General features: G+C 48.2%; 1 protein-coding gene across 1 annotated transcript in view; it reads left to right on the top strand.

Moving 5' to 3' along the window:
- Nucleotides 1-17,243: 17,243 nt before the first annotated feature.
- Ndrg1 (N-myc downstream regulated 1) overlaps nucleotides 17,244-26,864 on the top strand; it is a 38,350-nt gene continuing 28,729 nt past the window's right edge. The window contains exon 1 of the mRNA XM_042699904.1: nucleotides 17,244-17,344. The gene's annotated coding sequence lies outside the window, so the exon portion shown is untranslated. The remainder of the gene's footprint in view (nucleotides 17,345-26,864) is intronic.

Genomic DNA, 26,864 nt, shown 5'->3' with positions numbered 1-26,864 from the left:
CATGAAAGTCTATGAGACTTATCTCCAATTAACCAGAAAAAAAAAAAAGGCAGAAATAAAGCTGTGGCTTAAGTTGTAGAATACCAGTCTTAAGCAAAAAAGCTAAGGAACCATTTCAGGACCTGAGTTTAAGCCCCAGTATCTATTCACAACAACACTACTACTACTACTGCTAGTACTACTACTACTATTACTACTAGTACTAGTACTACTACTACTACTAATGTTGCGGCTCTATGGAAATGATTTACAACTGTCCTTGACACTGTATATTACTAAGTGGTTCTCAGTGGCCATGAACCTTATCCAGGACCTTCCCTGCCTGCCTCTCAGCTGCCCAACCCTCACAAAGGTGATGTGGAAATTCCCTGGTGGCTGCGTTGCATAAGATTTTGGGTAGGGTTTCTGCATGGACTTTCAGTCTCCATCAAACCCCTGCTCACTCTTTTCTCCCAGGAACTCTTCAATTTAGACCTTTTTAGTTCCCATCATGGAGGCTGACTCAAAAGAGAAGGGCAAGTGGGAGGTACTAACCCCGGGAGCCCAAGACTACAAAGGCAGTGGAAGTGGTGCCATCTTGGGGAGCTTGACTAATGTGGGTCTTGACTGTGGGGGAAGAAAGGGCTTCTAATGCAGGGTAGACCCCAGCTCTGAATGTATGGAGAAAAACAAAAAAGGAACTCATGGGAGAAAAGCAAAATCTTTCAAGAACCTTCTGGAAACAAGTATCTCTAGATACCGTTTCTCAGTGGCCATTCCGTTCCCCATTCCAGACACCTGATGGTGTTGGGTCCTTGGATTCTGTCAGTCCCATCATTCTTCCCAGCTGTGAAGCCTTAGGCAAGTCATCTCCCTTCTCTCCATTGGTTTTCTTTTTCCTAAAATAGGGCTAATACTTTCTGGGCAGGGTTGTCGAGGAGAGCAGATAGGAATCATACAAAGTCTCCAGCATATGCTGGAGGTAAACAAGGAGGAGCTTTTGCAGCCTTCCTACGTTCAGTGTCTTTTCATTGGCCAAGCCTTTGAGGAATAAAAGGCTCATAGAAGAACTTAACCCAGTTCCCATAGCTCCTCCCTGGGAGAGTGGAAACACTTGGTAATTAGCCAGCCAGGGTGGCTTCAAGTCTGGAGCTAAAAAAGGCATCCTGGTTTGGAGCTTAGAGAAGAGGACTAGGGTACGATTTTGACTCCTATGGGTGGGGCATAGACCTGGGACAAGTTCAAATGGTGATATGTTTTGGTCATAAGCCTTTTCCCATGTAATCCTTGGAGGCCAAGTAGAAATACTGGAGATGAATGGTGCCATTTAGCATTTCCAAGGGAAAGGACATGTCAGTGGACAGTGACATTCTAGTTGTCACCTGACCTGTGGGCATGGAGACATGTTGTGAGCACCCTGGGGGAATCAGCCTTCCACAAACTGGAAGTCACCCTGCAATAATGTCTCACAGTCTTAATATGTATGCTCTTTGACTTAGAGACTTCTCTTTTATGACTTGACCCAAAATAGTTATGGACAGAGGTGGGGGAATGTCTGGCCCTAGAGATATATAGATCCACAAAATCATTTGGTACATGGCTGAACAGCTGTGCATGCTTCTCATTGGCTCCCTGTGACTCCCTCCCTGCCTGTATTGATCATTTCATATGGCCTGTGAATGATCTTATAATATCCCCATGGCCCTTGGCAGGAAAAAAGGCTCTCCACCCCTGCATGGGTGTGAGAGTGCACACAGGGCTGGGTCCCCCTCAGGAGCTGGGAACAGTCCAACAGACTAAGACCCAGACAGTGAACTGCAGTCCATTCACGTGGTGGAATCAATGCTCTGTGTCCCGAGGAAAAATATGACCGCGTGGTGGTCTAGTGGGGAGCTTCGTGGGCTGTTTTCCTCCCTGCCTACCCCGGCTGTTGCTATTTCCTTATGGGTCTACCATACAATTATTGCCTTTTACTGCAACCTAGGCATTCTGCATTTTATACAAATTATGCTTTATAATAAAGAAGTGAATCATATATAATGATATTCTCAATAATATAATAATAAATAAGTGAAAGTGTGTGGGTTGTGTCTTTAACGCAAAGGTTTTTTTTTATCATCTATGATTGCACAAAAAAAGTGAGATATAAAGACGCCCATATAACATGATAGCACTACCTATTATTTTTATAGCATTTCCTGGTTTGTACCACAGTCAGGATTGAAGCATGACCTATCCGTGCTCCTGTGCGTGTGCTGCTGGTGAAGCCACAGTCTCTGTGGACAAATAGAAACGTGACCTGCAATAAAGTAGGAATCATCAGTGTGTTTAGGCAGGTGGCAGCTGAGAGTCACTCACCACAGTGTGGCCCTGGTGGCAATCTCCCTGCCTTCCTGGCAGGCTGATGAGCAGATACCATGTCCCAGCTACGTTTCCTCTTCTCTGAAGCTTCTCCCCCATGGACAGGGCTGGTGGTTGCATAGTCCCATCGTTCAATCACCTGAACCCATCACCAGATCTCTGCCCAGCAACTGTGCCATCCGTGAGTCATTTGGATCTTGCTCCCAGGCCTGGGCACTGGTAAGGAAGATGATCAGGTACTGCCTCACCACGTCTCACTGGCTAGGACCTCGGGAAGGCCTATTGGCTTCTGTCTACCTCACCCCTGCTTTTACTTAGGCACAGATCAGCTAAGCTTGCGTCTGTGTTGTCACTGACCTGCCCTCACCATCGGGGCTCCCCTCTGCCCAGACACGGTGCCCTGTGTATGTGTTTGTCATCGAGTCCCTGCAGCTGGCAGGATGGGACTCTGCTCCTCGTCACCCAGGACAAGGAAGTGGAACTCATACAGGTCCTCTCCCTTCACTCGGCCCGGGTGGGAATCAAAGGCACAGGCTACTGGCAGTCCTGGGTGGGGGAGCATGACAGTCCTGTTCTGGAAGGAAGAACCAAATGATGCTGTGCCCAGCTGTGGGTTCGGAGGTGCTCAGTAAGGGAGAGGGGGTGGGAGTCTAAGAGCCATTTAATCTCAGAAAAGCATGGCAAGGAAAAACAAAGTGGAGGAATATTAGTGTCCCTAGTCCAACAATACATCAGGATAGTAATTTACCTAGTACAATAGAATTCAATGCTCAATCCAGCAACAGTCAGGGCTGACTGAAACGGAGTGTCAAGTCAGGGGACATTTTTCCTATAATCGGTTGTGCGTGTTCTAGGGTTGCGCCAAGGTTCCTTTGCATTTCTTGGATCAGCTTCCAGATGAGGGTCGCAGGAATGTGGTGTCTATAACCAGGTAGGAAATCCAATCCATGTAGGACTAACTTCTCTGCCAACCAAGACAACCATTTGCTATCTTGGGGGTGCTCAGATGCAAAAAGATCAGATAAAATATTAAGAAATTCCAAAGAGCCATCCTATTCCTAGGCCTGGGTGAGTGAGAGTAGTTCTAAGCCAATTGTGTGAGTAGAAAACTCATTCCTTCACAAAACTCCTTCCTCCATTCCTCCATTGTATCTTTCCTTTCTCTCTTCCTCCCTTCCCTCCCTCTTTTCTTTCCTCCCTCTTTTCTTCTCTGCTTTCCTCATCTGTTCCTTTCCTCTCTTCTTCTTTACTCTCCTCTCCCCTCCCCTCCTTCTGTCATCCCTCCCTTCTTTCCTTATTTCTTACCTCCTTTCTCTTTCCTTCTCTCTCCTCTCCTCTGCTCTCTTCTCCTTTGCCTTTTTGCACTGGTACCATCAAAGCACAGTGGTATTTTGGTGCCAGCCTGACTGGCTATGGCAGGCAGGCAGGTTCAGCTGGAAGGGGAAGTTGCTGTCACAGTTGGCATCAGGTGGTCAGGTGAAGTAATAAAGGTGGGAAGAGCACAGAGCGTCAGCAATTTCAGGTTAAGTAGCTGCCAAGTGGACTCCTCGGTGCTCATTAGGCCTCTCAAAGAAAACAAGAGAAACTTCCCACAGCTCTTCCTTCTTTGGAGTCAGAGGCCTCTAATTGACTTAAAAGTATTAGATATTCATGTGATTTCATCTACAAGAACCTGCTTGAGAGCAAGGACAACACCAAGTAAATGTGATCTGAAAAGTATAACTGAAACCCGAAGAGGCAGAGACCTAGAGGTACCTATTCCTACATCCAACCACACTTAAATAGAAACCTCCTCTGGGCTTTGCTGTTACAAAAGGCACTAAATATCCTCTACCTTTATAATTCAAGACATTTAAAACTATGTATGTCAGCTATTCTAAAGCTACTTAACTAATAAAAAGAAGAGAAAACATAGTACCCTGGAAATCACAAGCTAGCAAGGCCATGTTCTCAACCTAATTAAAGAATGCCAAATACCATTTTTCCCCCTGAGGACTGCTCCAAGCTGTCCAGAGTATAAAAGATTCTTGGATCATATAGTCTTACAAACCCTGTTGTGTTACTTTTAAATACTCCCAGGAGGAAGGCAGATGATAGGTTAGACACCTAACATTTCCTGAGCCTTCCTGTGTCTGAAAGAAAACATCAAGTGTGTGTCTGCAACCAGTTGAGGGTGGTGTGGAAAGGTTAGGGGAGAGCAACAGGAAACGAGGCACTTAGAGACCAAGTGAAATGCAAAAATACTAAACTTGAGATTTCCACACAAAAGACCAAACCCTAACATGGAATGTGCTAAGAAGCAAAACAGTTCAAAGTGGGGACAGGCCCTTCTCCCCTCCCAAGAGGGCTGCACAGCAGAGCAAAGGACAACCCTGGGCATCTCCATGAGTGCACAAGCTAAGCTACACTGTGAAAATCAGCATTTGGCCTGGAGATCCGCATCCTGTTCAGCAAACAGACATAGGGGAGGCAGTCCATGCACTTCCCAGCTTGCTCACTGATCCTGTGGAAGGAGATCATCTTAGAACAGGTCCCATAGTCAAATCTTTTGGCCAGGAAGACAGGAAGACTAAATTACTACAAGTTCAATCCCCCAAAGACCTGCCCCCTTTCCAATTGTTAAACAAATGGTGACACTGAGAAGCACTAGGAACCCAGGAAACTGTGATGTGGACCCAGACTCACAGATATAGAGCTATGAGGACAAGTCATGACAAACAGAGAAGTCAAGATCTAACACACTGGGAGAGCTGTGGCCCAGTTGTGGTAAGAAGAGAAAGGCTAGCTGCTAGTGAGGAGGAGCTAGAACAGAGAGTTGCAAGCTGGGCATAATCAGAGCCCTGTTTCCTGCCCAGGCTGCATTTTCTGCTTGGGTTGACTGCTATGTTCTGTCCCAGAAAGAAGGAGAGAATAGGGGAAACTATTCACTCCTAGGAAAGAGATTCTACCCAGCAGGGAAGACAAACAATCCTTTCTGGTCAAACTTGTTTGGATTTCAGAGAAAAACAAAACAACCCTATCCCTCAAGGAAACAGAGAGGAGACAAGCCTGTGGATAAGCCTGAGCTCTTTTCAGCAAGGAGGAAGCATTGCCTTCTTTGGATTATTTTTGTTTTGTGCTTTCTGTACTATGTCCTTCTTCATTATTTTTATATCATCATACTATATACTTTTCTTCACTTTCCTTTCTTCCCTCCCTCCTTTTGTAAAAAACTTAATTATTAATGCCTTTAGATTTTGTTTGTTTTACCTTTTTCATAATTGTCAATTGAAATCAGGACCACATACATGGTAGACAAGCTCTCTACCACTTGAGTCATATTCCTAATACCTTTAGTTTTTATTGTTTTAAAACTTAACATGTCATATGACTGTTTGAGTTCCTTTCTTTTCCAACATTATTAAGGATATAATAAGGTTTCCAATTATTTATTTATTTACCGCATTTGAATAAAGGGTTTCATTTTTTTAGTTTAGTTGTTTTTGTTCCTTCAGTCTGCTTTCTCTTTTCCAAGTGGCAATTGGGATCTTAACGTCAAGAATAGTCTAACTATTAAAAAAAAAATTCCTCAGAACAAAACTAGAAGATATCTCTGTCCCAACAGATGCACACATCGAAAAACAAGGTAGGGGCTGGGAAGGTGGCTCAGCGGTAGTGTGCTTGCCTCGCATGCATGAAGCCCTGGGTTCAATTCCTTAGCTCCACATAAACAGAAAAAGCCGGAAGTAGCACTGTGGCTCAAGTGGTAGAGCACTAGCCTTGAGCTGAAGAGCTCAGTGACAGCCTCAGGCCTAGAGTTCAATTCCCATGACCAACAAAACAACAACAACAACAACAAGGTAATGGCTCAATAACCACATTAAAGATATCAGTGATTGAAATACTGAACCAAAGGTCTTGTTTTAAAATGAATCTGTGACTTCAAAGAGAAAGCAGACAACAGATGGAAGAAGTAAGGAAGTTAATTCAAGATATTGATGAGAAAGTCAACAAGGTGGATGAATATTCAATAAGGAGACTGAAATCTGGCAGGGGGTAAGGAAGAGAATAAGTGTTTGAAATGAAAGACTCAAGAAATCAAGTTAAAAAGTACACTGAAAAGCATGACCCGTAGATGAGACCAAGCAAAAAAATAAGAATAAGAATAAAAAAGTAAAAATAGTAAGGATTGAATATGTGGTTTCAGAAATTTCACACACAATAAAATAATAATAAATAAACAAGCATGACACAATTTTCAAGAGATCTGGGTATGGGCAAGAGACCAAACCTAAAGTAGAAGAAGGAGCTAAGATACAAACTAAGGGCATAGAAAGTCAATTTAATGACTTTATAGCAGAATTTCCCCAAAATCTAGGGAAGATAAGGACATAGAGTATAGGAGGCCTTTACAGAAAAATATTCTTAGTCCATCACACTATATTTAAAATACCAACACTATAGAGCAATATCAATAAAAGGATATTAAAATATATAAGAGAATAACACCAACATATCAGAATTATAGCAGACATCTACACAGAAACCCTAAAAAAAGGAAGTTGGATAGTTATATATTCGAATCCCTGAGAGTAAATATCTACTAAGCAAGATTAATATATGAAGCATGGCAATCACTTAAGTCAATGAAGAAATAAAAACCTAAAAAAAATCTGAACACACACAATCTAAAACAATTTTATGACTACTAAGTTTAGCCTTGTCGAAGATTCTTATAAAACAAGCAAGACAAAAAGAACATGAAAAGAAGGAAGAGGAAGAGGTCACAAGCATTAGAGCTCAGGAAAGAATAAATTTCATAATAGGAATAGAGGAAAAACGAGAATTACAATGAATCAGACATGTTCTGTTCAGTTAATCTCCTAAGGAAAGTAAATGAGAAAGAAAAGAACAAATAGCATTGAAATAAACCAGGAAAACAACAACAACAAAATTATAGAAATCAGCAACTACTTCAATAATAACTCTTAAGTATAAATGCTCTTTGCTCTCCAATTTAAAGAGGCAGACTTGCTGATTGGATTAAAAGACAAGATCCAATTGCTTGTTGTCTGTAAGAAACACACTACACTGGCAAAGACAAAGTCTGAAAGTTAAAGAATGGAAAATGCTGTGTCAGGGAAGGGAAACTCTCCCATCACCAACAAAAAATTTCAGAAGTAGCTCTGCACATATCTGATAAGCAAATCGAGATGAAATTATAGGGATAAAGATGGGTCAGTACCTATTAATAAAGGGAAAACTCATCAAGAAGCTCTAACAATTGTAAATGTATATGAACTGAATGTTGGCCACCTGATTTCATTAATAAAAAATTACTCCCCTGCATAAGAGGACATGTAGGACCCAAGACAATAATAGTGTACAGCTTCAATATCCTACTCTCATCAAAACATAATTCAGACCAAAGATAATTTACAAATTTCCGACCAATGTTGACAACTCATGTCTATATTCTCAGCTCTTCAGGTGCTGGGATCTGATAACTAGATCCAGCATGAGCTGACAAATTGGAATGACTCTTAAGTCTAGCAAAAGGCTGGAAGTGGAAGCATAGCTTACAGTGGTAGACTGCCTATCACAAGAGGGAAAAGCTATTAGGAACATGAGGCCTATCATTCAAGCCTCAGTACCAGTAAAAGAAACAAAAAGAAATTTCAAAATTAAGCTGTATCGTACTTCAGATAGAATTAACAGGCATCAACAGAATATTCTATTCAACTACTTTAGAAGTCACAATCTTCTCAGTAACCCTGGAACTTTAGATAGGGCAGATTACATTCTAGGTGGTAAATCAAGTCTTAACAAGTACAAAAAATTGAATAATTATTTGCATCTTATTGGATTATGATGGAATAAAATTAGAAATCAATAACAAGATAAATTTCAGAAAATGCACATACATAGCAAGACTGAACTATAAAAATGTGAATTTCAGTAGGTCATTAAAAAGTCAGAGAAGAATTCTTAAAATTTCTAAGATCAAGGGTTGGAGGTGTAGCTTAAGTAGCACTTGTCTGGCAAGCACAGATACTTGGTTTACTCTCCAGTATTAAAAATAAATATTTTGTTTCAAACACTTGCTTCTTATTCCTATCCTTTATAAAAAGACTTAAGTCGGACAAGGCTAGGAATAAGAAGCAAGTGTTTGAAACAAAATATTTATGAGATCAAAAGTAGGTCTATGCTCCAAAGAATACATTGAAGCCAGGTGCTGGTGGCTCATGCCTGTAATCATAGCTACTCAAGAGACTGAGATCTGAGAATTACAGTTCAAAGCCAGCCTGGGCAGGAAAGTCTTTGAGACTCATCTCTAATTAACCATCAAAAAGCCAAAAGTAGAGCTGTGGCTCATGTGGTAGAGTACTAGCTTTGAACAAAAAAGGCTCAGGGATAGCACTCAGGCTCTGAGTTGAAGCCCCAAAACCTGCACAAAAAAAAGCAAACAAAAACGCCTTGCGAATGAAGGGACAAAGGGACAAATGCAGCAGTGGTACTCACTAGACAAGTTGAAAATGAACTTGGGTGGGGATGGGAGGGGAAAACTGAGAGAGAGCAAAGGAAGGGGTGACATTGTCCTAAAAGAAATGTACTCTACCTGACTTATGTAACTGTAACCCCTTTGTATAGCTTCTTTATTATAATAAAAAATTAAATTAGAAAAAAATCCTAGAATCAAAAACACAACTTAGAAGAAGATGCAGAATAAAGGTAGTTCTAAGGTGAAAGTACAGCTGTAAGTTCCTACATGAATAATCAGAGAGATAGTAAACAATCCAATGAATATCTTAAAGTCCTAGAAAAGCAAGAATAATTCAAACTCAAAATTATAAGATGGAAAAAATATAACAATCAGGGTAGAAAATAATAGAAGGGGATAAAAAGACTCAGTAAAACAATGAGCTGTTTCTTATAAAACAAAAACAATGAGCTGCTTCTTTTGAAAAATATAAACAAGACTGATAAACTCTTAGCCAAAGAAAAAGAGAAAAGAGGTTAATATTTACAAAAAATAGGGGTGAAAATGGGGATATTAGAGCAAATATCAATGAAATATAATAGATGCTTAGAGAATATTTTTATGTCTATGTTTCAATAAAAATACATTAGAAAATACAGCATAAATTACTAAAGTTCTATATATAAAAATCCTATCATATCCAAGAGGATATACACAACTTTTAAATAGGCCTGTTATGAATATTGACATTGAAGACGTAAAAATTTCACAACAAAGGAAAGCCCAGGACAGGTTGGATTCACTATTGAATTCTACCTAATATTTAAGGATCTATCACCAATGTTCTACACACTAATCCATGCACTACAAAGGGAAGAAATGCTACAAATATCATTCAATGAAGCTACAATTTCCTGGACACTAATACCAGATAAGAGCAAACATCATCATCAACAATAATAGTGGGTGGCTTCAGTTTCTCACCCTCATCCAAAGATAGATAATCCAGAGAGAAAATTAACAAGTTTTAGAATTAAAGTGCAGCATATTTTTGTGACAAAATTACAAATTACTCTGATGGACATATATGCAAAATTTGAAATAAAATACTATTTAATTGAATTCAGCAATGTATCTTTAGGGAAAAAAATCATATACCATGATCAATTTGGTGTCATTACAAGCATGCAAGGATAGTTCAACACATATAAATTAATAAATGGAATATAACACATAAACAGAACCCAGAATAATAATCACATGACCATCTCAATAGATGTAAAATAGAACACTCTACATTTTCAACATCTTTTCATTATAAATGCACCAATGGAGTCTACCTCAACATAATAAAGTCTAACTATATGTGATAAATCCAAATAGTGAAAACCTTCTTTAAAATCAGGAATGAGACAAGAGTGTTCACTCCACTATTATTCAATTTAGGACTTGAATTCTTAGCCAGACAACAAAGCAAAAGAAAGAAGTAAAAAGGGTATGAGTAAAATCCTGTTTGCAGATGATGATATAAACCCACACTTAAGAGACTATGAAGACTCCACAGGAAACCCCTTAGATCTGATACCACTACCAGCTAAGTGGCAGGATAAGAATCAACATACAAAAATTGATATGTGCATTAGCATATTCCAATAACAAACATGCTGAGAAAGAAATAAGAAAAACAATCTTAAAGTGTTTTCCTACACGTACGTACAAAGATTTAGGTCTTGTATCAAGGTCTTTGGTCCACTTTGAATTTTTATATAGGATGAAAGAATGTAGTTCACAAAAGGTTCAAAAGATCAAACCAAAACAACAAAACCCCTTAGAACAGGGTGCCATGGTTCACATCTGTAATCCTAGCTGCTCTGGGGCTAAGATTTGAGAATCATGGTTCAAGACCAGCCTGGGCAGAAAAATCTTATCTCCAACTTACTGGGGAAAAGGCTCAACTTGAGGTTTGGCTCAAGTAGTAGAGCACCAGCCACGAATGAAAAAGTTAAGTGTGAGTGGAGACCCTGAACTCAAGCCTTCTATCAGCACAGACATGCGTGTGCACACACAAACACACAATCCTAAGAATAAATGTAACCTAGGGGTTAAAAGACCTTTACAAGGACAACTATAAAACATAGAAAAAAGGAGTTGAAGGAGACATTAGACTAGAGAAAGATCTCCCATGTTCATGGGTAGGCAGAATTCATGGATAAGCAATATTACAGAAAGTGATCTACTGATTCAATGAGAAACTCATAACAGTTCAATGGCAAACATTATACGTTCTCTCCTATGTGGAATCTACATTTAAGGAAAAAGATATTAAAGCAGAAGGAAGAGTTTTGGGGAGAGGAGCAGTCAGTGGGAAGAGGGGAGAGGACATAAATGGATGAGGAATAGGTGAATATAATTGATGTCGACACCTTACAAGTTGTTTCTTGGTGCAATCCATGTGTGATAATGAAGAATAATTTCAAGAGAAACCTTATTTAAAACAAACAAACCAAAAACTTAGCAAAGACTATAGCACTAAATAAAACACTTGATAGAACTGTGTCTGGGACAAATTGGAGGAAGACACTCCTGTACTGTGTTTGTGACAGAGAGCAACAGAATTATTCCTTACCTATCTTAGTCCTGGCTGCATTGAGAACTGGGTTTCTTTTTTTTTGCCCAGGAAGCTGTTCTCACTGTTCGGAGGCTGGGAAGTCTGAGATTGAGGTGCCAGGAGTTTGATAGCTAGTGCCAACCATGTCTGAGACAATGTCTCTGTGCTGGGTCTCAGGTGGAGGAAGAGCCGGGTGCCTCTCTGGGGCCTCTTCATAAGACACTAATCTCATTTCAGGCCACCTAATCACCTCCGCCAGGCCTGGACTCCGGCACCTGTGGGAGATCAGGTTTCCACGTGTGCATCCAGGGGACATCAACGTTTCAGATCACCCAGCATTCCCCACTTGCTATGCCCATTTGGGGTCATCTGGGGGACATGTTCCCTCCCTCTGGGTTGCTGGAGGAGCTGCAGGAAAGAGAGCGTGGTAAACATGAGCCTGCCCTGGAAGTTCTGCTCAGAGTGACAGGTGACTGTCACGCTCTTTTCACAAACACGAGTCAGCCCCACCTGCTGACTCATAGGAGGGAGGGACAGGAAGTAGTAAGGCCTAGATGGATGGTGGACACCCTACTTGCAGGTGGGTGGGTGAATGAGCTCTGTGAGGAAGGTTTTCTAGGAGAAGGAAACAAGTGGGCCAAGGGTCAGGGAGGAGGTGGCGGGGACACCTTTGGAGAGAGCAGTAACTTAGTGCCTGGAGTAGAATGTGAGGTGGAAGGGAAGGGCCTGGACTCTCAGGGGACCTCCCTATTGGCACCTCACCGGGGAGGGTGGATGAGTAGACTGGTGGACTCGGCAGGTGACCTGAGCTGTCGGAGCTGAAGGCTGATGGCGGGATGCAGTGAGCTGTGGGTCATGGCACTGAAGTGCACAGCTGGCAGGAAGCTGAACGAGAGTCATGGCAGGATTTCAGGAAAGCTGTGACATCAGGGATGTCCTCGCAGGTCTTCCTGCAGATTCACTGCAGATGTGTGCTAATCCATCTTACCCACCCATACATGTCCACCCCAAGAGCTCAAGCCATACTATCTTCACAGGTAGATTTTTGAGATGTAATTAGCTAGGATGAGGTCATATTGAAGAAGGCTTCTCTATGAGGGGACACACAGTCCCAAGATTAGGATGACAGAGCATCTCTAGGCCAGGGAACATCAAGGACTGTTAACAACACCAGAACTAGACAAGGTCAGGACAGAATCTTCCTAAAGCTTCGCAGGAGGCGGTTCTGCCCACACCTTGATGTTGGACTTCTGACTCCAGAAAAGTAAAAGTGTGAGAACAAACTTTGAGGTTTTGAGCTCCCAGTCTGTGGGGCTTTGTTCTGCTTAACCACCCGTGAATGCTCGTACAAGCCAGGAGTGAAGAAAAGCGTGTGTGTGTGTGTGTGTGTGTGTGTGTGTGTGTGTGTGTGAGTGCATGCGTGCACGCACGTGTGCGTGCCAGTACTGAGGCTTGAATTCAGGAACTGTGCCTTGTCCCAGTGTTCTTTAAGGCTGGTATTCTACCACCTCCACTTCTGGCTTTTTTTTATGTTTAATAGAGCAAAGTCTCACAGACTTCCTTGTCTTGCCCTAGCTGGCTTCGAGCTGTGGTCTTCATATATCAGCCTCTGAGGAGCTGGGATCATAGGTGTGAGCCACCATTACCTGGTTGCATTGCTTTATGATGATCAAACATTGCCTTATCTTGTTGCTTGAAGGATTTATTCTGCATCTTGAACCTGGCCTACCATCTTACTTCCTTTGGAAGTGATTTCCTTTCACTGCTTTTCCTTTGGCTCACAGCTGCCTTAGAGAACTGGGGTGATTTGCATAGGTAGCGAGGTATACCTGAAGGCCCGGAAGTGGATTTAGGATCAGGAGACAGGTAGAAGACTCCTCTACTCCACCCAGCAATCCAAGTCCCCTTCTGGATCTAGCAGGAGGATGTCTCAGGGGAACACTTGCGTTTTCCTCACTTCTTCAAAGGTCTCCAGGCACTTGGGAGATAACAGGGAGACTGGGACAAGGTCCTTCTACTGTGCTGGTGGCTAACATTTTCAAAGCAAGCACTCTTTGTATACAAAACACTTGCATAAACCAATGACCCTATGATTTACTTCTAGTATTAGGTATATCATATAAATAAGAAGGCCGTGGTTGAAAATTAACTCACCCCAAAATATAGAGCTTGAGAGTGGCAGAGATAAGACGCAAGTGATCCTCAAAGAGATGACACTAGTAGCTGTTAGGGAGAGGGACTCAGGGAAGTGAGGGTTGTTGTTTTTCCTAACAGGTTGTGTAAAATTATTCAACCAGGTCCAAGAGGAACTTGCTAAACTAGACAGTACAGAGGAAAAGGAAGAGGAGATGAGGAAGTGGGGCTGTGTGCAGGGACACTAGTTTTGAGAAGCTACAACCAGAAAGGATGAGAAGCATTGGGCTATAGTGGTTGGAGGGGATTTAGTATCCAGAGTGGTCCCGTTTAGGATGTGCCATTTGTGGTCATGGTGGCCTGAATAATCAGAGAGATTGTGAACTGGGAAGAGAAAGAAGATCTAGAGCGAGCCTAATAGCAGAGCTGGGGTGCTTCATTACATCCAGAGGGAAAAGAACTTAAGGCTCTATCAGTCTGCTCACTAAATTTTGGTTGGAAAGCCAGGTGATTTCTCTCAGCCATTTCCTCTCTGCACAGAGAGGTGTGGTAACCTGCCCAGGGCATCAGCTTGAAGTGATACAACTTAGCTCCTGAGCTAAAAACTCTGTGCTCTTCCTTGTGGATCCTAGTTGCCCCTGCTCACGCCCAAATCAGAGTAATCACAGATTCTAAGCAAGAGGGTTGAGAATAGACGATCCTCATGGCGATTAAGAAATCTAATGTGTAGCCAGATGTGAATGGCTTAAGCCTGTAATCCTAGTTACTCAGGAAGCTGAGATCTGAGAATATGAAGGATCCAGCCCAGACAGGAAAGCCCTGAGACTCTTACAATTAACCATTAAAAAGCCAGAAATGGAGTTGTGGCTCAAGTAGTAGAGTAGACTTAAGCAAGAGAAGCTAAGGGACTGTACCCTTAGACCTGAGTGCCCTTAGTACTCTGAGTCCTAAGCCCCAGTATCATCACACACACACACACACACACACACACACACACACACACACAACTAAAGTGTTGCTAAATAGAAAATTCCAGGGGACATGAGTGTAAAACATCTAATCTCACTCTGTGGTGAATTTGCAGTGTATGTGCATCCACTCAGCAAATCTAATTCCATTGCTGACCAGTGGGAAAGAGAAATGACTTCCACAGCTCAATGTGGTTGCACTCACAGTCAGCTCTGGGAGCTTCTGCTGCTTCAGCTGGCTGCTGCTTCAGCTGGTGGGGGCAATGCTCAGCTCCCCAGGGAACCTCCCAGTCATCGCCCACCCTGGCTGCACATCCAGAGTGGCACTAAATCAGGGTTTTCCTGGCTACGTGGCCATCTTAACCAGACATAGGCAACAACTTCATCTGGTGCTCAGTAGAAGAACTCAGGAAGACAAGAACCTTGGGTGAGCCAGCTTCTTGAGAGAGAGAGTGGATCTAAATGGTACTTTCCTCACTGCTGAGATTCCTGCTTTCTCTCTGATCTTCTACCTCCATTCTTCTTGCCCTGCCTCTTGTTTAAAAAAATGTTTTTATTGTAAAAATCCTGTACAGAGGGGTTACAGTTATATGAGTAAGGTAATGAGTACATTTCCTATCGAGCATTGTTACCTCCTCCTTTGTTTTTCCCCTACCATCCCTTCCCTCCCCACCTCCCCAATTTTACAAAGTGTAAAGTTCATTTTCAACATAGTGTCTTGTACATCTCATTGTTACAATGGGTCAACCTATATCCTTATTTCAACATTTTGTTATTTCCCTTCTCCTCCCCAAATTAGAAACACGTATGTACAAGATGCAGGGCACTGGAATCAAATACATTGAAAACAGGGGTTATACCGTGGGGGAAGAACATACAAAAGAAACAAAAAATCCCAAAGAAACATAGATCCCATGGGTTCCCTTATTTGCAATAACTAGTATAAGTCTAGGACAAGCAGAAAAGGTCAAAAGCTATGAACATATGACCATATAAGATGATGTTAAGCGAAATGAATCCCAAGATAGGGACACAAGTGGTTTTATCTTTCTTGCCCTGCCTCTTGACTTACTCAATATTGATGACCATCTAAAAGGTAGAGCTTCCAAACCCAGCAACCACTAGCAACAATCTTAGGCTTCAGTGGCTGGTCTAGGCTGCCGTGAGCCTTCTGGGAAGGAAGACTTCCTCAAAGGGATGGGAACTGCTCTGTCCTGGCAAAATGCTCTTCCTCAATGCCCACACCAGGTCTCCATTTGTACCTGGAGAAGTGGGCATCCTCCTCCATCCTTGCAAACTCAGTGCTCCACATCTTTGGTAGACAGCATGCCACAAGTGCTCAGTAAGTGATGTTCAAAAACCAAACAGGGAGGTTTAGGAAAATGGAAATATAGAAGTGGGAGCAGGAGGCACAGTCTGATAGACTGGCTGCTAAGGATGTCAACTTGTTCATTTCAATTCCTCTGGGTCTAGAGTGGAACTGAGGCACGAATGCCCTCAGCTTAGCTATGGTGTGTGGGTGGGGAAATCGAGTCTGCCACACTCAGGAAGGAAGGGTTTTTGCCTTTCAGGCTTCTCTAAGTGGCTGAGCAGAGACCAGGCTCAGAGCAGACTAAAGGCCAGGGCCTAGGGAGGGAAGGAAACCAGAAGCAAAAAGGGAAGCACAGTCCTAGCTGGGGAAGGAAAGATGTTCACAGTTCAGTGGAGTTTCGGGAAGGGGGAGGCCTTCAAGATGACCACCCTGGGCAGAGTGGCTGTGAGTCTGAATCTTTATTCATGTTTCTCCAGTGTTGTGATTCTCAACGTGGCTTTGTGTTAGAACCCACCTAGGGAGCTCTTAAAAACCAGGCCTTGTCTACACTCCCCGAGACTCTGATCTAGGCGGCCTAGCTAGGGTGGAGCCCTGGCTCCACCTTTTAAGGCAAAGCTTCGGTGGAGCTCCTCAGATACAGTCAGGGCCCAGAAAGGAGGCTTTCTTTGGTCTGGCACTGCGAGGAAGACAGGCGGTAGTTACACAAAACCCCAGACGCAGGCCTGCAGGGGGCAGGGGCAGGGCAGGGCAGGGGAGAATGCAATGTGGGTGCGCTTAGAACTGGGAGGGGCAGGGCGGGGCATTGGGAAGGAGAAGGAGGGCAAGATGGCAGGGTGGAAAGGGAGTAAGGATTTCCGTGGGTGGTGGGCAGATGTGGAAGTGGCAGCGCTGGGAAAGCAGCCGAACGAAGGGAAGACCTGGAGACCTGGAAGAAGTCTCCCTGCACTGGGCCTTCAGGAAGGGGAGGGGGAGCGGGAAAGAATCTACAGGCAGAGATGGGGACCCCCGCCCCAAGGCCACACGAAGTGCACAAGCACACGCGTGAGCGTGCATACGAACATGCACACAACACCGGAGCACACACGGAAGCGTGCACACGGACACGCACACAGCTTCCGAGCGCGCGCGGGAGAGGCGCAGGCCAACGTCCCAGACCCGGAGACGCGGCAGTGGGGGGTGGGGGTGAGGACCACAAAGCTTGGCCCGGCGGGCCCCGCCCCGCCGCGCCCCTCCCGCCCCGCCCGCCGCGCCCCTCCCTCCGCTTGCGCAACAGGCGGCGGCTCCGCGGGCGGCGGGCGCGCGGCTGCGGGGGGCGGAGCGGGGAAGGGGTGTGTCCCCGCTCCGTGGGGGCCCGGAGCGAGCCGGGGCGGGGCGAGGCTCCGGGGCGGGGCCGCGGCGCCTATAAAGTGGCCCTCCGCCCCACGTAAACAAACCTCGCCAGCCCGCCGCGCATCCTTGGCCGCGCAGCCCCCGCCGAACACCCTTGCCAGTCCGTGGCTCCTTCACCTTCTCCTCTGCCTTAGGTAAGCCCGTCCGACGCCGTGCTCCTCCCGGGGCACGAGGAGGGGCGGACAGGGGGCCTGGGCAGCCGTGGCACCGGAATCTGCCAGGCGTGCGGACCCCGGCGCCAGCGCGGGATCGGGGCCGAGGGAGGCCGGCGTCGCAGCTCTCTCGGGGCGGGTGTCGCTTAGAGAAAAGGAAGAAAGAAGACATGTCTCCATTCACTTTGTCTCCCCAGCTCGGGAAGTGGGGTTCTGAGGGCTGGGGAGGAGTTGGCGAGCCAGCCCGAGTCACACACCTGGCTCCCTCCCAGAGGCACACCTGGTACCGCCGGCCCGTGGGTGCGGCAGGAATTCGGGGTGCGTGTGCGCACGTGTGTGTGAGGGGGGGTGAGGGTGTCCGGGGTGTCTGGGAGGGAGCGATCGCGCCGCGGCGGGCGTGCGGGTGGCGTGCTGGGGGTGAGCGCGTGCGCGGCGCGCGCGGCGCGGGGCCCGGGGACGTGGGTGTGTCCGCTTTCCAGCCTGGCCCTGGGCACGGGTGGCACCTCCCGAGTGTGAGAGGGCGTGTGTGTGTGTGTGTGTGTGTGTGTGCGCGCGCGCGCGCGCGCAGGGAGAGCCCGGCGTGTGTCTCGCGCGTGCGGCGCGCCCTGTCGCCCAGTGTCGCCCAGCGTCCCCGGGAGGGTGCGGCCCCGGGGGCGGCGCTCGCCCGGAGGGGCGGCCGGGGCGCGCTGGGGGCGCGCGGCGTCGGGCGGCCGCGGCGCCGGCTGGGGCTGGGAGTGGCGTCCTTTGCGCCTCTGTCTGCCCGCCCTCCCCCCTCGAAGTCTCCATCCCCCCCCCCCCCCCCCCCCCGCCCTCCGGCAGCCCCGCCAGGAGAACAGCTGGAGTGGCTCGGACGTTCGCGGGAGCTCCGCCGCCGCGCGCTCGGATTCCGCCCCGAGGAGGCGATTTGGTGCTGGGCGTGTGGAATGCTGGCGGGCGGGCTCCCGGGGAAACACTGTCACCGCCTCCATCAAATTAGTAGACGAAGCTGGGATTTGCGGCTCTTTTTTCTTCCTCTCTTCTCACCACCTCCCCTACTCTCCCGTCTGTCACCCCTGCTGTCAGTCTTCCCGCAGGTCCCCAGCGCCACCCCTGCCTGTCTGGGATGGGAGAGGCGCCTGTCTGCGCAGACCGCGTGCACGTGTATGTGTGTGTGTGTGTGTGTGTGTGCGCGCGTGTGTGTGTTGGGGGGGTCCAAATTACTGGCTCCCAAGAACAGCTCTTCTGCACGAGTCTCCTGGGTACTTGAGCTCCTTGGGTCCCTTGAAGATTCTAGAAGAAGAAAAAAAACCGAAGGTTCAGAGGTCAGCCAGGGGCGGACCCCCCGAGGGCTGTAGACACCCTTGCAATCCCACTCTGTGCTGCGTCCTCTCCCCTTCACCGTCCTCTCCGCTTCACCGCACCCAGTGAGCGGATCTGAATCCAAGCTGCGTTCTTGGGTTTCAAGGCAAACCTGTGTGCTTCCTGTAGAGAAGTGCTGAAGTCTTGATTGAGCGGCCTGAGACACGAGAAAAGCAAGGTGCGCCGAGGGGGGGCTGTCTTGGTGCTTGCCTTCAAAGGGGTCCCCGGCTGCTGGAAGCAATGCCCCAGAAAGCACAGGCCACACAGGCTCTGCCGGCCCCAGGTCCGAGGTCCGGCAGGGAGAGAGGCTGTTCAGCAGAGGCTGGCGAATCTCCAAAGAGAGAGTGCTCTGGGGAAGGCAGTGGCATGGGGATTGTGAGACCTGTGCCTTCTTCAGTGGACCTGGGCTCTGACGGGAGCCGTGCCAGGGTGAAGAGGAGGACTTTGCTGCTCTGCCTGGAGCTTTGCCATCGGGTCCAGGACCCAGCCCATAGCAGGGGTTCCCACATAGACATGGACCAGCCTGAACAGACCTGGGCCTTCTGCGCTTCTCTCTTCCCATCCCGTGTGTAGATCCAAGTACACAGCTGACCCTCTCGCTAGAGCCATGGGTTTGTCTCCTGGGCCCTGTCTTAAGATCTCCTCTCTTGGTGAGTTCTCTCCCAGTGGCAAGCAAACCCAGGAGCCTTGCCACCGGTTGGGTCATTTAGAATGGAATGAAAACTCACCCAGGACCCTGTCCAATCTCTGAGAACTGAGCCGGGAGGCCTGTCCCAAGGGGAGGGGCAGGACTCGGGAGCACCCTGCTTGGGATTGAGCTTGTATTTATCTGCTCTACCCTCAGTCATTTGTTTGCACCTTGGCTGAGTTTCTGATGGAAACTTTGAGGCAGAACGCCGTGGGTTTTCAAAGTACATATGAGATTCTTAAAAGATTAGCAAAATCAATTGGCTGGGTACAGGTGGCTTAAGATGGTAATTCTAGCTAGGTAGGAGGCTGAAAGAGAGTAGAAGACAGTCCAGATGGAAAAGTCTATGAGACTGTCTCCAAAATAACTGGCAAAATGGAAGTGTGGCTCAGGTAGTAGAGTGGCAGCAGTGCCAGCAAACCCAGTGAACGTGAAGCTCTGAGTTCAAATCCTGGTACCACCTAAACAAAATGTAGCAAAGCCAGTTTAGTGAGAGACAAAGAGTGTTAGAGGCTTTCCTTGATTGGCTGCCCTCCATAGGATAACACTGCATCTGAACAGAACTGGGGCCCTGGGGCACTGACACCTGTTGGCCTGAGCTTGTCCCAGCATGGCCTAGAAAGAAGGCATTGTGTTCTTCTGATAAGGCTGCAGTTCTTCCTTGGGCCGGGGCTCATCCATACAAGGTGTGACTCAAAGGTCCCATGGCCTAGGCTGACAGCCAACAGGTAGCCTTGGCCTTGAAGACTCCTGCTGGGAGCAGGGCCAGGCCCGGTAGGGCGTGGCTTCTTGCGGTGGGTGCAGGCTGCTTTTGTGACAGGCCTTCCCACCCTCTAAGTGGCTCCTCATCTTCAATGCGGAAATGGCACTATGATAGCTGTCAGTCTCTGTGGCCAAACTTGGCCTCTCCTGTGTTCTGCCGAGCTTGTTGGAGGTGGCTGTACAGAGGGGTGGGGCCAGGTGGGGACACAAAGGCCCAACACTAACAACACATGGCCATCATGAAGGGGACCCCTGGGAAAAGTGGTGGCACCATGGAATAACAGAATGGGGTTTGCAGACAGCCTCTTTGGATCCAGAGGTCCTTGACTTTTCTCTAACATTTTGATGACCTACTCCTTGCCCACCCCTGGCCTGGTTTTGAACTCCAGATGTCTTTAGGGGAGCCCATGCCCCCTCTTCCCCCCAGCTGGGATGTGGGAGGTAAGTCTTGGGGGCCTTGAGCTTCTCTTTCACAGAACCCTCACACAAGTGTTCATGTTAAGCCTGCAGAGAGCTCTGCTTATGGGCCTCTGCCTTGTTCCCCTATTTCCTTCCCCAGCTCCGCCCCCTTGGTTTTGAGGAGGTTCTGGGAAGCCTTCTCCAATAGGTACGTGAATAGGATTCTTAGGACATAGGTACTTCTCAGCACCTCTCAGAATTAGCTAGGAACCCTCAACTCTCCCTCCCATCGCCTCCCTGGCCTCTAGTCCTCTTCCCTGAGGGGGTCCCGTGTGTCCCTCTGGGATCTGGCTGGTCCGTGCTTGTCTCTGTTTCTCTGTTGCTTTCTTCTACCTGAGAGCCTGAGGCCGCGGCCCCATCTGGAAACCTCTGATGCCCAGGGATTCTTGCGCAGGGGATCTGGGCATGGCGGGAGCCATCTGGAGACGGTTAGTGCAAGGATATTGTTAGTGTGCCAGCAGCCCTCTTGAACATTCCACTTCCCCATTCTGAGCTAGGCTGACAGTGTGTGATTTCAGTCACTCATCACAGACCTTGTAGGGATCTCCCGCTCGTCCCTCAGATTCACAGGATAATCTTCCAGGGTGACCAGTGCCCTCCGCACTTCCAATCACCCAATTTGTCCCCATCTGACGGTCTTCTCTCCGCCATAACCACTGGCCAGTGCACCATAGAACACCTCTAGGAAGACACAAGAGTGGTGTGGAGAGGTCGGGCCTGTGATTCCTGACGCTCTCACTTCCTGCAATTGTGTGGCGGCCAGCAGCTCTGCTCCCCTGACCTTGCAGTTGGTTCTGAACTCAAGCTGACCACATAGCAATTCCTTTCCAGCTCCAGCTGGTCCCCGGAGAACGAGGGCAGCTTTGGTGAGCCGAGGGTGGGGCTAGGTTGGCCTTGTCTTAGTAACCCCTTTGCTTCCTTTCCGTGTGGAATGAAATAGTGGACCCACGTGTCCGGGCCTGAGGTCCTAATTCTGTATGGAAGTCTCTGGTGCATGTCCTGTATGCCCTTAAAAACATGATCTTGATCACTCTGAGGCTTAACTGCTCGTCTCCACCTCCCCTCCCCTCATCCGGAGAACTTTCTGGAGGGACTAGCGAGTCCACCCCTTCTGTGTGCTAGGTTGATTATGTAAGGAAAAGCATTGTCAGCTCAGGCACATGCTCCCCAGAGACCTGACTTTCAAAAGGTCCAGAAAACACCCAAGGAGCCCGTGGACCGCCTCTTGGCCTCACTTGAGAGCATTTTTGGCAAAATATGGAGGAAAGATAATATGGGCAGTAGGGCGGGACATCCACCCTATCCCCAAGGCAAATTTTCCCGGAGTTACTGCAGAAATTGGGCCTTTTTGCCCCAGTGTGTGTGTGTGTGTGTGTGTGTGTGTGTGTGTGTGTGTGTGTGGTGGTAATTGCCAAATTGAAGAGCCGCTATGCCACACAGCATCGATTCCCTCTGCTGTCTAAAAAATCTGTCTGTAATGAGCCCAGAGGGATGGGCAGCATGCTGGCTTTTCCAGGGCCTCGAGACCAGGCTTGTGACAATCGGAGCTAGGCTCCCCCATGCTGGGGGACTCCCGGAAGGGAGGCTGCGGTCCGCCATCCCCCAAGTCCCCCACCTGTGCCCCCACACCCAGCAGCCAGGTTGACTTCTTTCCCTGGGGGAAGCCAGGTGTGTGGGCCACTGAGAAGCCGTGTGGGCTTTAGTTTGGGAGCCTCGGGCTGCCAGTCTGTGAAACGGGCATGGCAGGTTCCCATCTCCCCCCCAACAACTTGGAGGAGCCAATGAGATGACAGAGCGCGTGGACATGGCACAGCCATTTGCCCAGGCAGGAGGTGCTTTGGAGAGAACTTAGCAGCAGACCTTCTCTACCATGTGGGTTTTGCCCAAAGCTGGGGCTGCTCGTGGCTTAAGGGTGTGAATGCACAGAGTGCCAGATGAAGCATGGGTGACGCCCCCCAGTGACTCGCACACCAGACCAGCTACGCAGCCACGTCACCATCCCCGGATCGTGGTACCTTCCCAGAGGGTATGTGACTGAGAGAGGTCTGGGCTGTCTTTAGGACTGTGTGACGTCATTGTTCATTTGAGCCACATGACCTCCATGTGCCTCCGTTTCCCTGTCCTTACAGTAGAGAGCATACTGGTGCCTCCTTCCTGGGGGGGGGGGGGGCATGGTGCTCATAGTGCCCAGTGACAGCAAACGGTGCCACAGAGCCGCCCGTGGTTCTTACTGTGCTGCGGCCATGTGTAGCTTCATGCTGCTCCCTGGTGGCTCCCAACAGTTCACAGAGACGTGGAGAGGTCTCTCGTAGGCGACACCTGGCCCATCTCACCCCGTGGGAGTCCCGGGAGCCTCAGGAGGGTGAGCACAGGTTGACAGCCGGGCAGACTCTCCTAGTCTCAGCAGACCAGCACCCGAGGCTGGGAGGACGAGAAGGAGCAAGTGGGGCTGTTCTGCCCAGAAGCTAGCTTTGTGTGCTTGGGTCTTTGGTCTCGGGGCGCCAACTTTTCCATCATTTCTATAGAGCAGACACTGTGCACGCACAGTTTATAGACATATCAAGGCACAGCGAGGTGATGGTTTGCTCAACGTTGTGAAGCCAGGATTCTTAGTGGCGTGATCCCTAGGACTGGCACTGCCAACCAAGTGTCCTGGGCCTTGGGAGCCTCCTGCTGTGTGCCTCCTCCAGCCCCCACTGGCCGGGTAGCAGTTGCCAAGTACCACTGGGCTGCCTCTGCCCCCTGCCCTCCCTGGCACTGGGGATGCATTCTTCCCTCCCCGGGCGGATCCTGGTCCTGGCTGCCCGGCAAGCCTTGAGTTCCATTTAAATGCTGACTCCCCTGGGGTTGGTGAACCAGCGAGGTCTGTGTTCAGCTTCTTGCGTCTTGTTGCTCATTGATTGGCATTGCTGATGGGGAGGGAGTGAAGGTCAGTGCACTGGTCTGCAGGCTGGAGACCCCAGTTGCATTGGCAACTTCTGTGAGTGTCCCCACTCTGGGGCTAACAGTGCACACATCACATCCTCACAGTGACATGGGGGCTTGGGGAGGCAACCAGGGAAGGAGACTGCGCTGATGTAATAAGCAGCTGTTCTTTGGCCTTGGCGTGCCATTGTGTCTCTCAAGCCTGCTTAGCTTGCCCATTTCACAGATGGGCACACTGGGGCATTCGGGTCAGGACCATCAAGCTGAGGGGTACTAGTGTGAGTCTGAACCCAGGCTTCTCCTTAGCTCCATGCTGTCTGTCTTCACTTTCCTAGGTTTCTGGAAGTGGGCAGATGGGAATGGAAGAAGGGGTCCCAGCCAGCACAGCAGCTGGTGTGACCTCGAGTCCTGATTCTGGAATGGGGTCTTAGCAGGAAGTGAGCTTCCCTGACAGCTGGCTATCAGAGGGAGGAGCTGAGAATGGTCATCACATCTCGGGTATCAGCTGCCTCCTGTGAAGATGGTGATGATGGAGGGGTGGGGAGATACTAAAAGAGAGAGAAAGGAGAGAGAGAGAGAGAGAGAGAGAGAGAGAGAGAGAGAGAGAGAGAGAGAGACTAGATTAAACAAGACTTGTGCCTAAAATAGACCTCCTTTGGATAACTGTTCCCTACTGTGAGCTCTATGACCAGCCATTTCTACCAGGTCCCACTCCATGTCTGTCACAGCTTGGGGACATGCGTGGAGGGAAGAGGAGGGGAGGCTGGACATCATAGGATACTCAGAAGCCCCCTAGCAAACAACTCTGAGGCCCAAATGTCTAGCGCCAAGTCTCAGAGTCTCAAGACCTCTGCCGTGAGACACAGCAATGAGAACAACAGGGCCGCGTGCTGCCAAGAGAACCCGCAGTGGCCCGGGCCTCTGGCCACATCCAAAGCCCTCCTGCCTTTCTGTTTTCTATTTTTCATTTTATTTATTTGTTTTTGGTGGGTCATGGGGCTTGAACTCTGGGCCTGAGCGTTGTCCCTCAGTTCTTCAGCTCAAGGCTAACACTCTACCACATGAGCCACAGCATCACTTCCAGTCTTCTGGTGGTTTATTGGAGATAAGATTTTCACAGACTTTCCTGCCTGGGCTGGCTTTGAACTGCGATCCTCAGATCTCAGCCTCCTGAGTAGCTAGGATGACAGGTGTGAGCCACCAGTGCCCCGCTTTTTGTTTGTTTGTTTGTTTTTTATATTGAACCTGCTTTTAAGGTTCCTTTTGCATGAAAGTATCTGGGGGAAAAATGTTGGAAAACTTTTGGCCAGACACTGGTGGCTCACACCTGTCATCCTACCTACTTGGGGGGCTGAGACTAAGGATCCTGGTTCAAAGCCAGCCTGGAAAGGAAAGTCGTTGAGACCTTTATTTCCAATTAACCAGCACAAAGCCAGAAGTAGAGCTATGGCTCAAATGGCAGAGTGCTCACCTTAAGTGAAAGAGCTAAGGGAAAGTGCCCTAGGCCCTGAGTTCAAGCCCCAAAGAGACACTGATACCAGGCATCAGAGTCAGGTAGGGCCTGGTCCTAAAGCACTGTTGTGGTAGGAATGGCTAGTCTCTGGTCACTTAGGCAGGCTATGTACTAGACCCTGCATCTGGCTAGCTTAATGTGCTGTGGTCATCTGTTGTAGGCTAGGTGTGCACAGCCAGGTTCCTACATAGCCCTGGGTATCTCTGAGTGGTCTGTATAAGGTAGACCTTCTGGCAGGAGTTCTGACAGGACAGTGTGTGTATGGACGGTCAGGCCCCACTGTCCCCAAGGGACAAGTGTCTGTCTTGAGCTTTCTCCAGACTTTCTGTACCAAGGACTTCAGAGTCCTCGGTGTCCTGGCCTTGGCACTGGCGATGTTTGGGTCAGATCATCCTGTGTTATGGGTCCATCCTGTACACCATTGGCTGTTTAGCAGCTGTCCTGGCCCCTGAGCACTAGATGCTATGATAATCACAGCAATCAAAAGTCTCAAGGCGTGGCCACAGGTCCCCTGGAGACAAAAACTAGCCTTCATGGAGATAAACTGAGATAGTCCCTGTTGCTTCTCCCTTGGCCTTTCCTCGTAGACTCTGAGTTGCCCAAGGGGGGCAGATTTCAAAGTCTTTGCTGTTTTAGGAGACTCAGCCATCTTTCCACCTACTATGTGCTGTTGTCTGAAATGTGCAGGTGGAGGAAGCAGAAAGGGAGTGAGGTGTATGGGTTTCAGCAGGAGTACTGAGGGAAGCAGAAGTGCATGCTCTTTCTGTGCTGAAGGAGGAAGGAGAGTGTGATCCTAGCTTCTGTAAGCCAAATGGAACTCGCCAAACTGGTCTGAGCTGGACCATCTACTGAGTTCTATTCCAGACCCTTTCTCTCATGGGCTAATGACAGTTAATAGTGAACGTCAATAAGTGTGTTGCTATTAAGTGGCATTGCTCACCGAGTCAAGGATACAGGAATATTGGCCCGCATCTGGTAGCTGGAGGCAGAGAGCAGAACAAGGTAGATAAAAATGGGGCTGAAGAAGGCCTGCTTGAATCACCCCGTGGGACAGCAGAAGACCCCAGCTTCACCCTTGGGCTGTCTGCCAAGCAGGGTGTGACCCAAAGCCCCTGTGAACCCTGCTGTCTTTTGCTCTCAGCATGAGTGGTGGTATTGCCAGTACCCTGAGCTTCTAGAAGGTTCTTTCAGCTGTGTAGGCGAGATGTCCCACGGCCAGGGTCTCGGGACCACAAACATGCTGAATTAGCAAGGCCGACAGACCCAGGGCTTTTCATTCCTCCTGCCTCCAGGCTGGCAGCATCCCAGGAACACAAATAAATAGAAACCCGACTTTGTTTTCAGAATTTTCCAGAGCCCAGACTCCAAAGGCTACAGAAAGGCATTCTTGTGGGGTGGACATCTACTGGGGAAAGTCACACTGGGGTCCCAGACCGAGGCATGCCCCGGGGGGCTCACCCACATACTGCCATGTGTTGGCTCGGGGCGTAGATCCAGGTCACCAGCTCTCACTGGCTGACCTCGCAGAGGAGGTTCACACAACCTTGTGGATTTGGGGAGCTGGTCCTCAGAGGAGCCCTGGGGCTGACATTTGGGACTCACATTCTCTTCTCGGTGTTCATGGGTCCTTAGGCAGCTGGGGCCCGAGGCTGTGGAAAGCAGCAGTCTAAAGCCTACACCAAGCTTTTCTCATTGGGTCTGTCCACTCCGAAACCCTGGATCCAGGCACTGAGTGTTGGCTGTGTCCCCTGACTCTTTCCCTTACTCCAGGCCTCTGTGCAGCACTGTTTACTCTTCTGGGTTTCCTGGACCTCCAC

The sequence above is a fragment of the Dipodomys spectabilis genome, unplaced genomic scaffold (assembly GCF_019054845.1).
Source record: "Dipodomys spectabilis isolate Male_0828 unplaced genomic scaffold, ASM1905484v1 ptg000264l, whole genome shotgun sequence".
Taxonomy (NCBI): Eukaryota; Metazoa; Chordata; class Mammalia; order Rodentia; family Heteromyidae; genus Dipodomys; species Dipodomys spectabilis.
The sequence above is the reverse complement of the archived record's forward strand: the minus strand, read 5'-3'. Positions and strand labels throughout refer to the sequence as shown.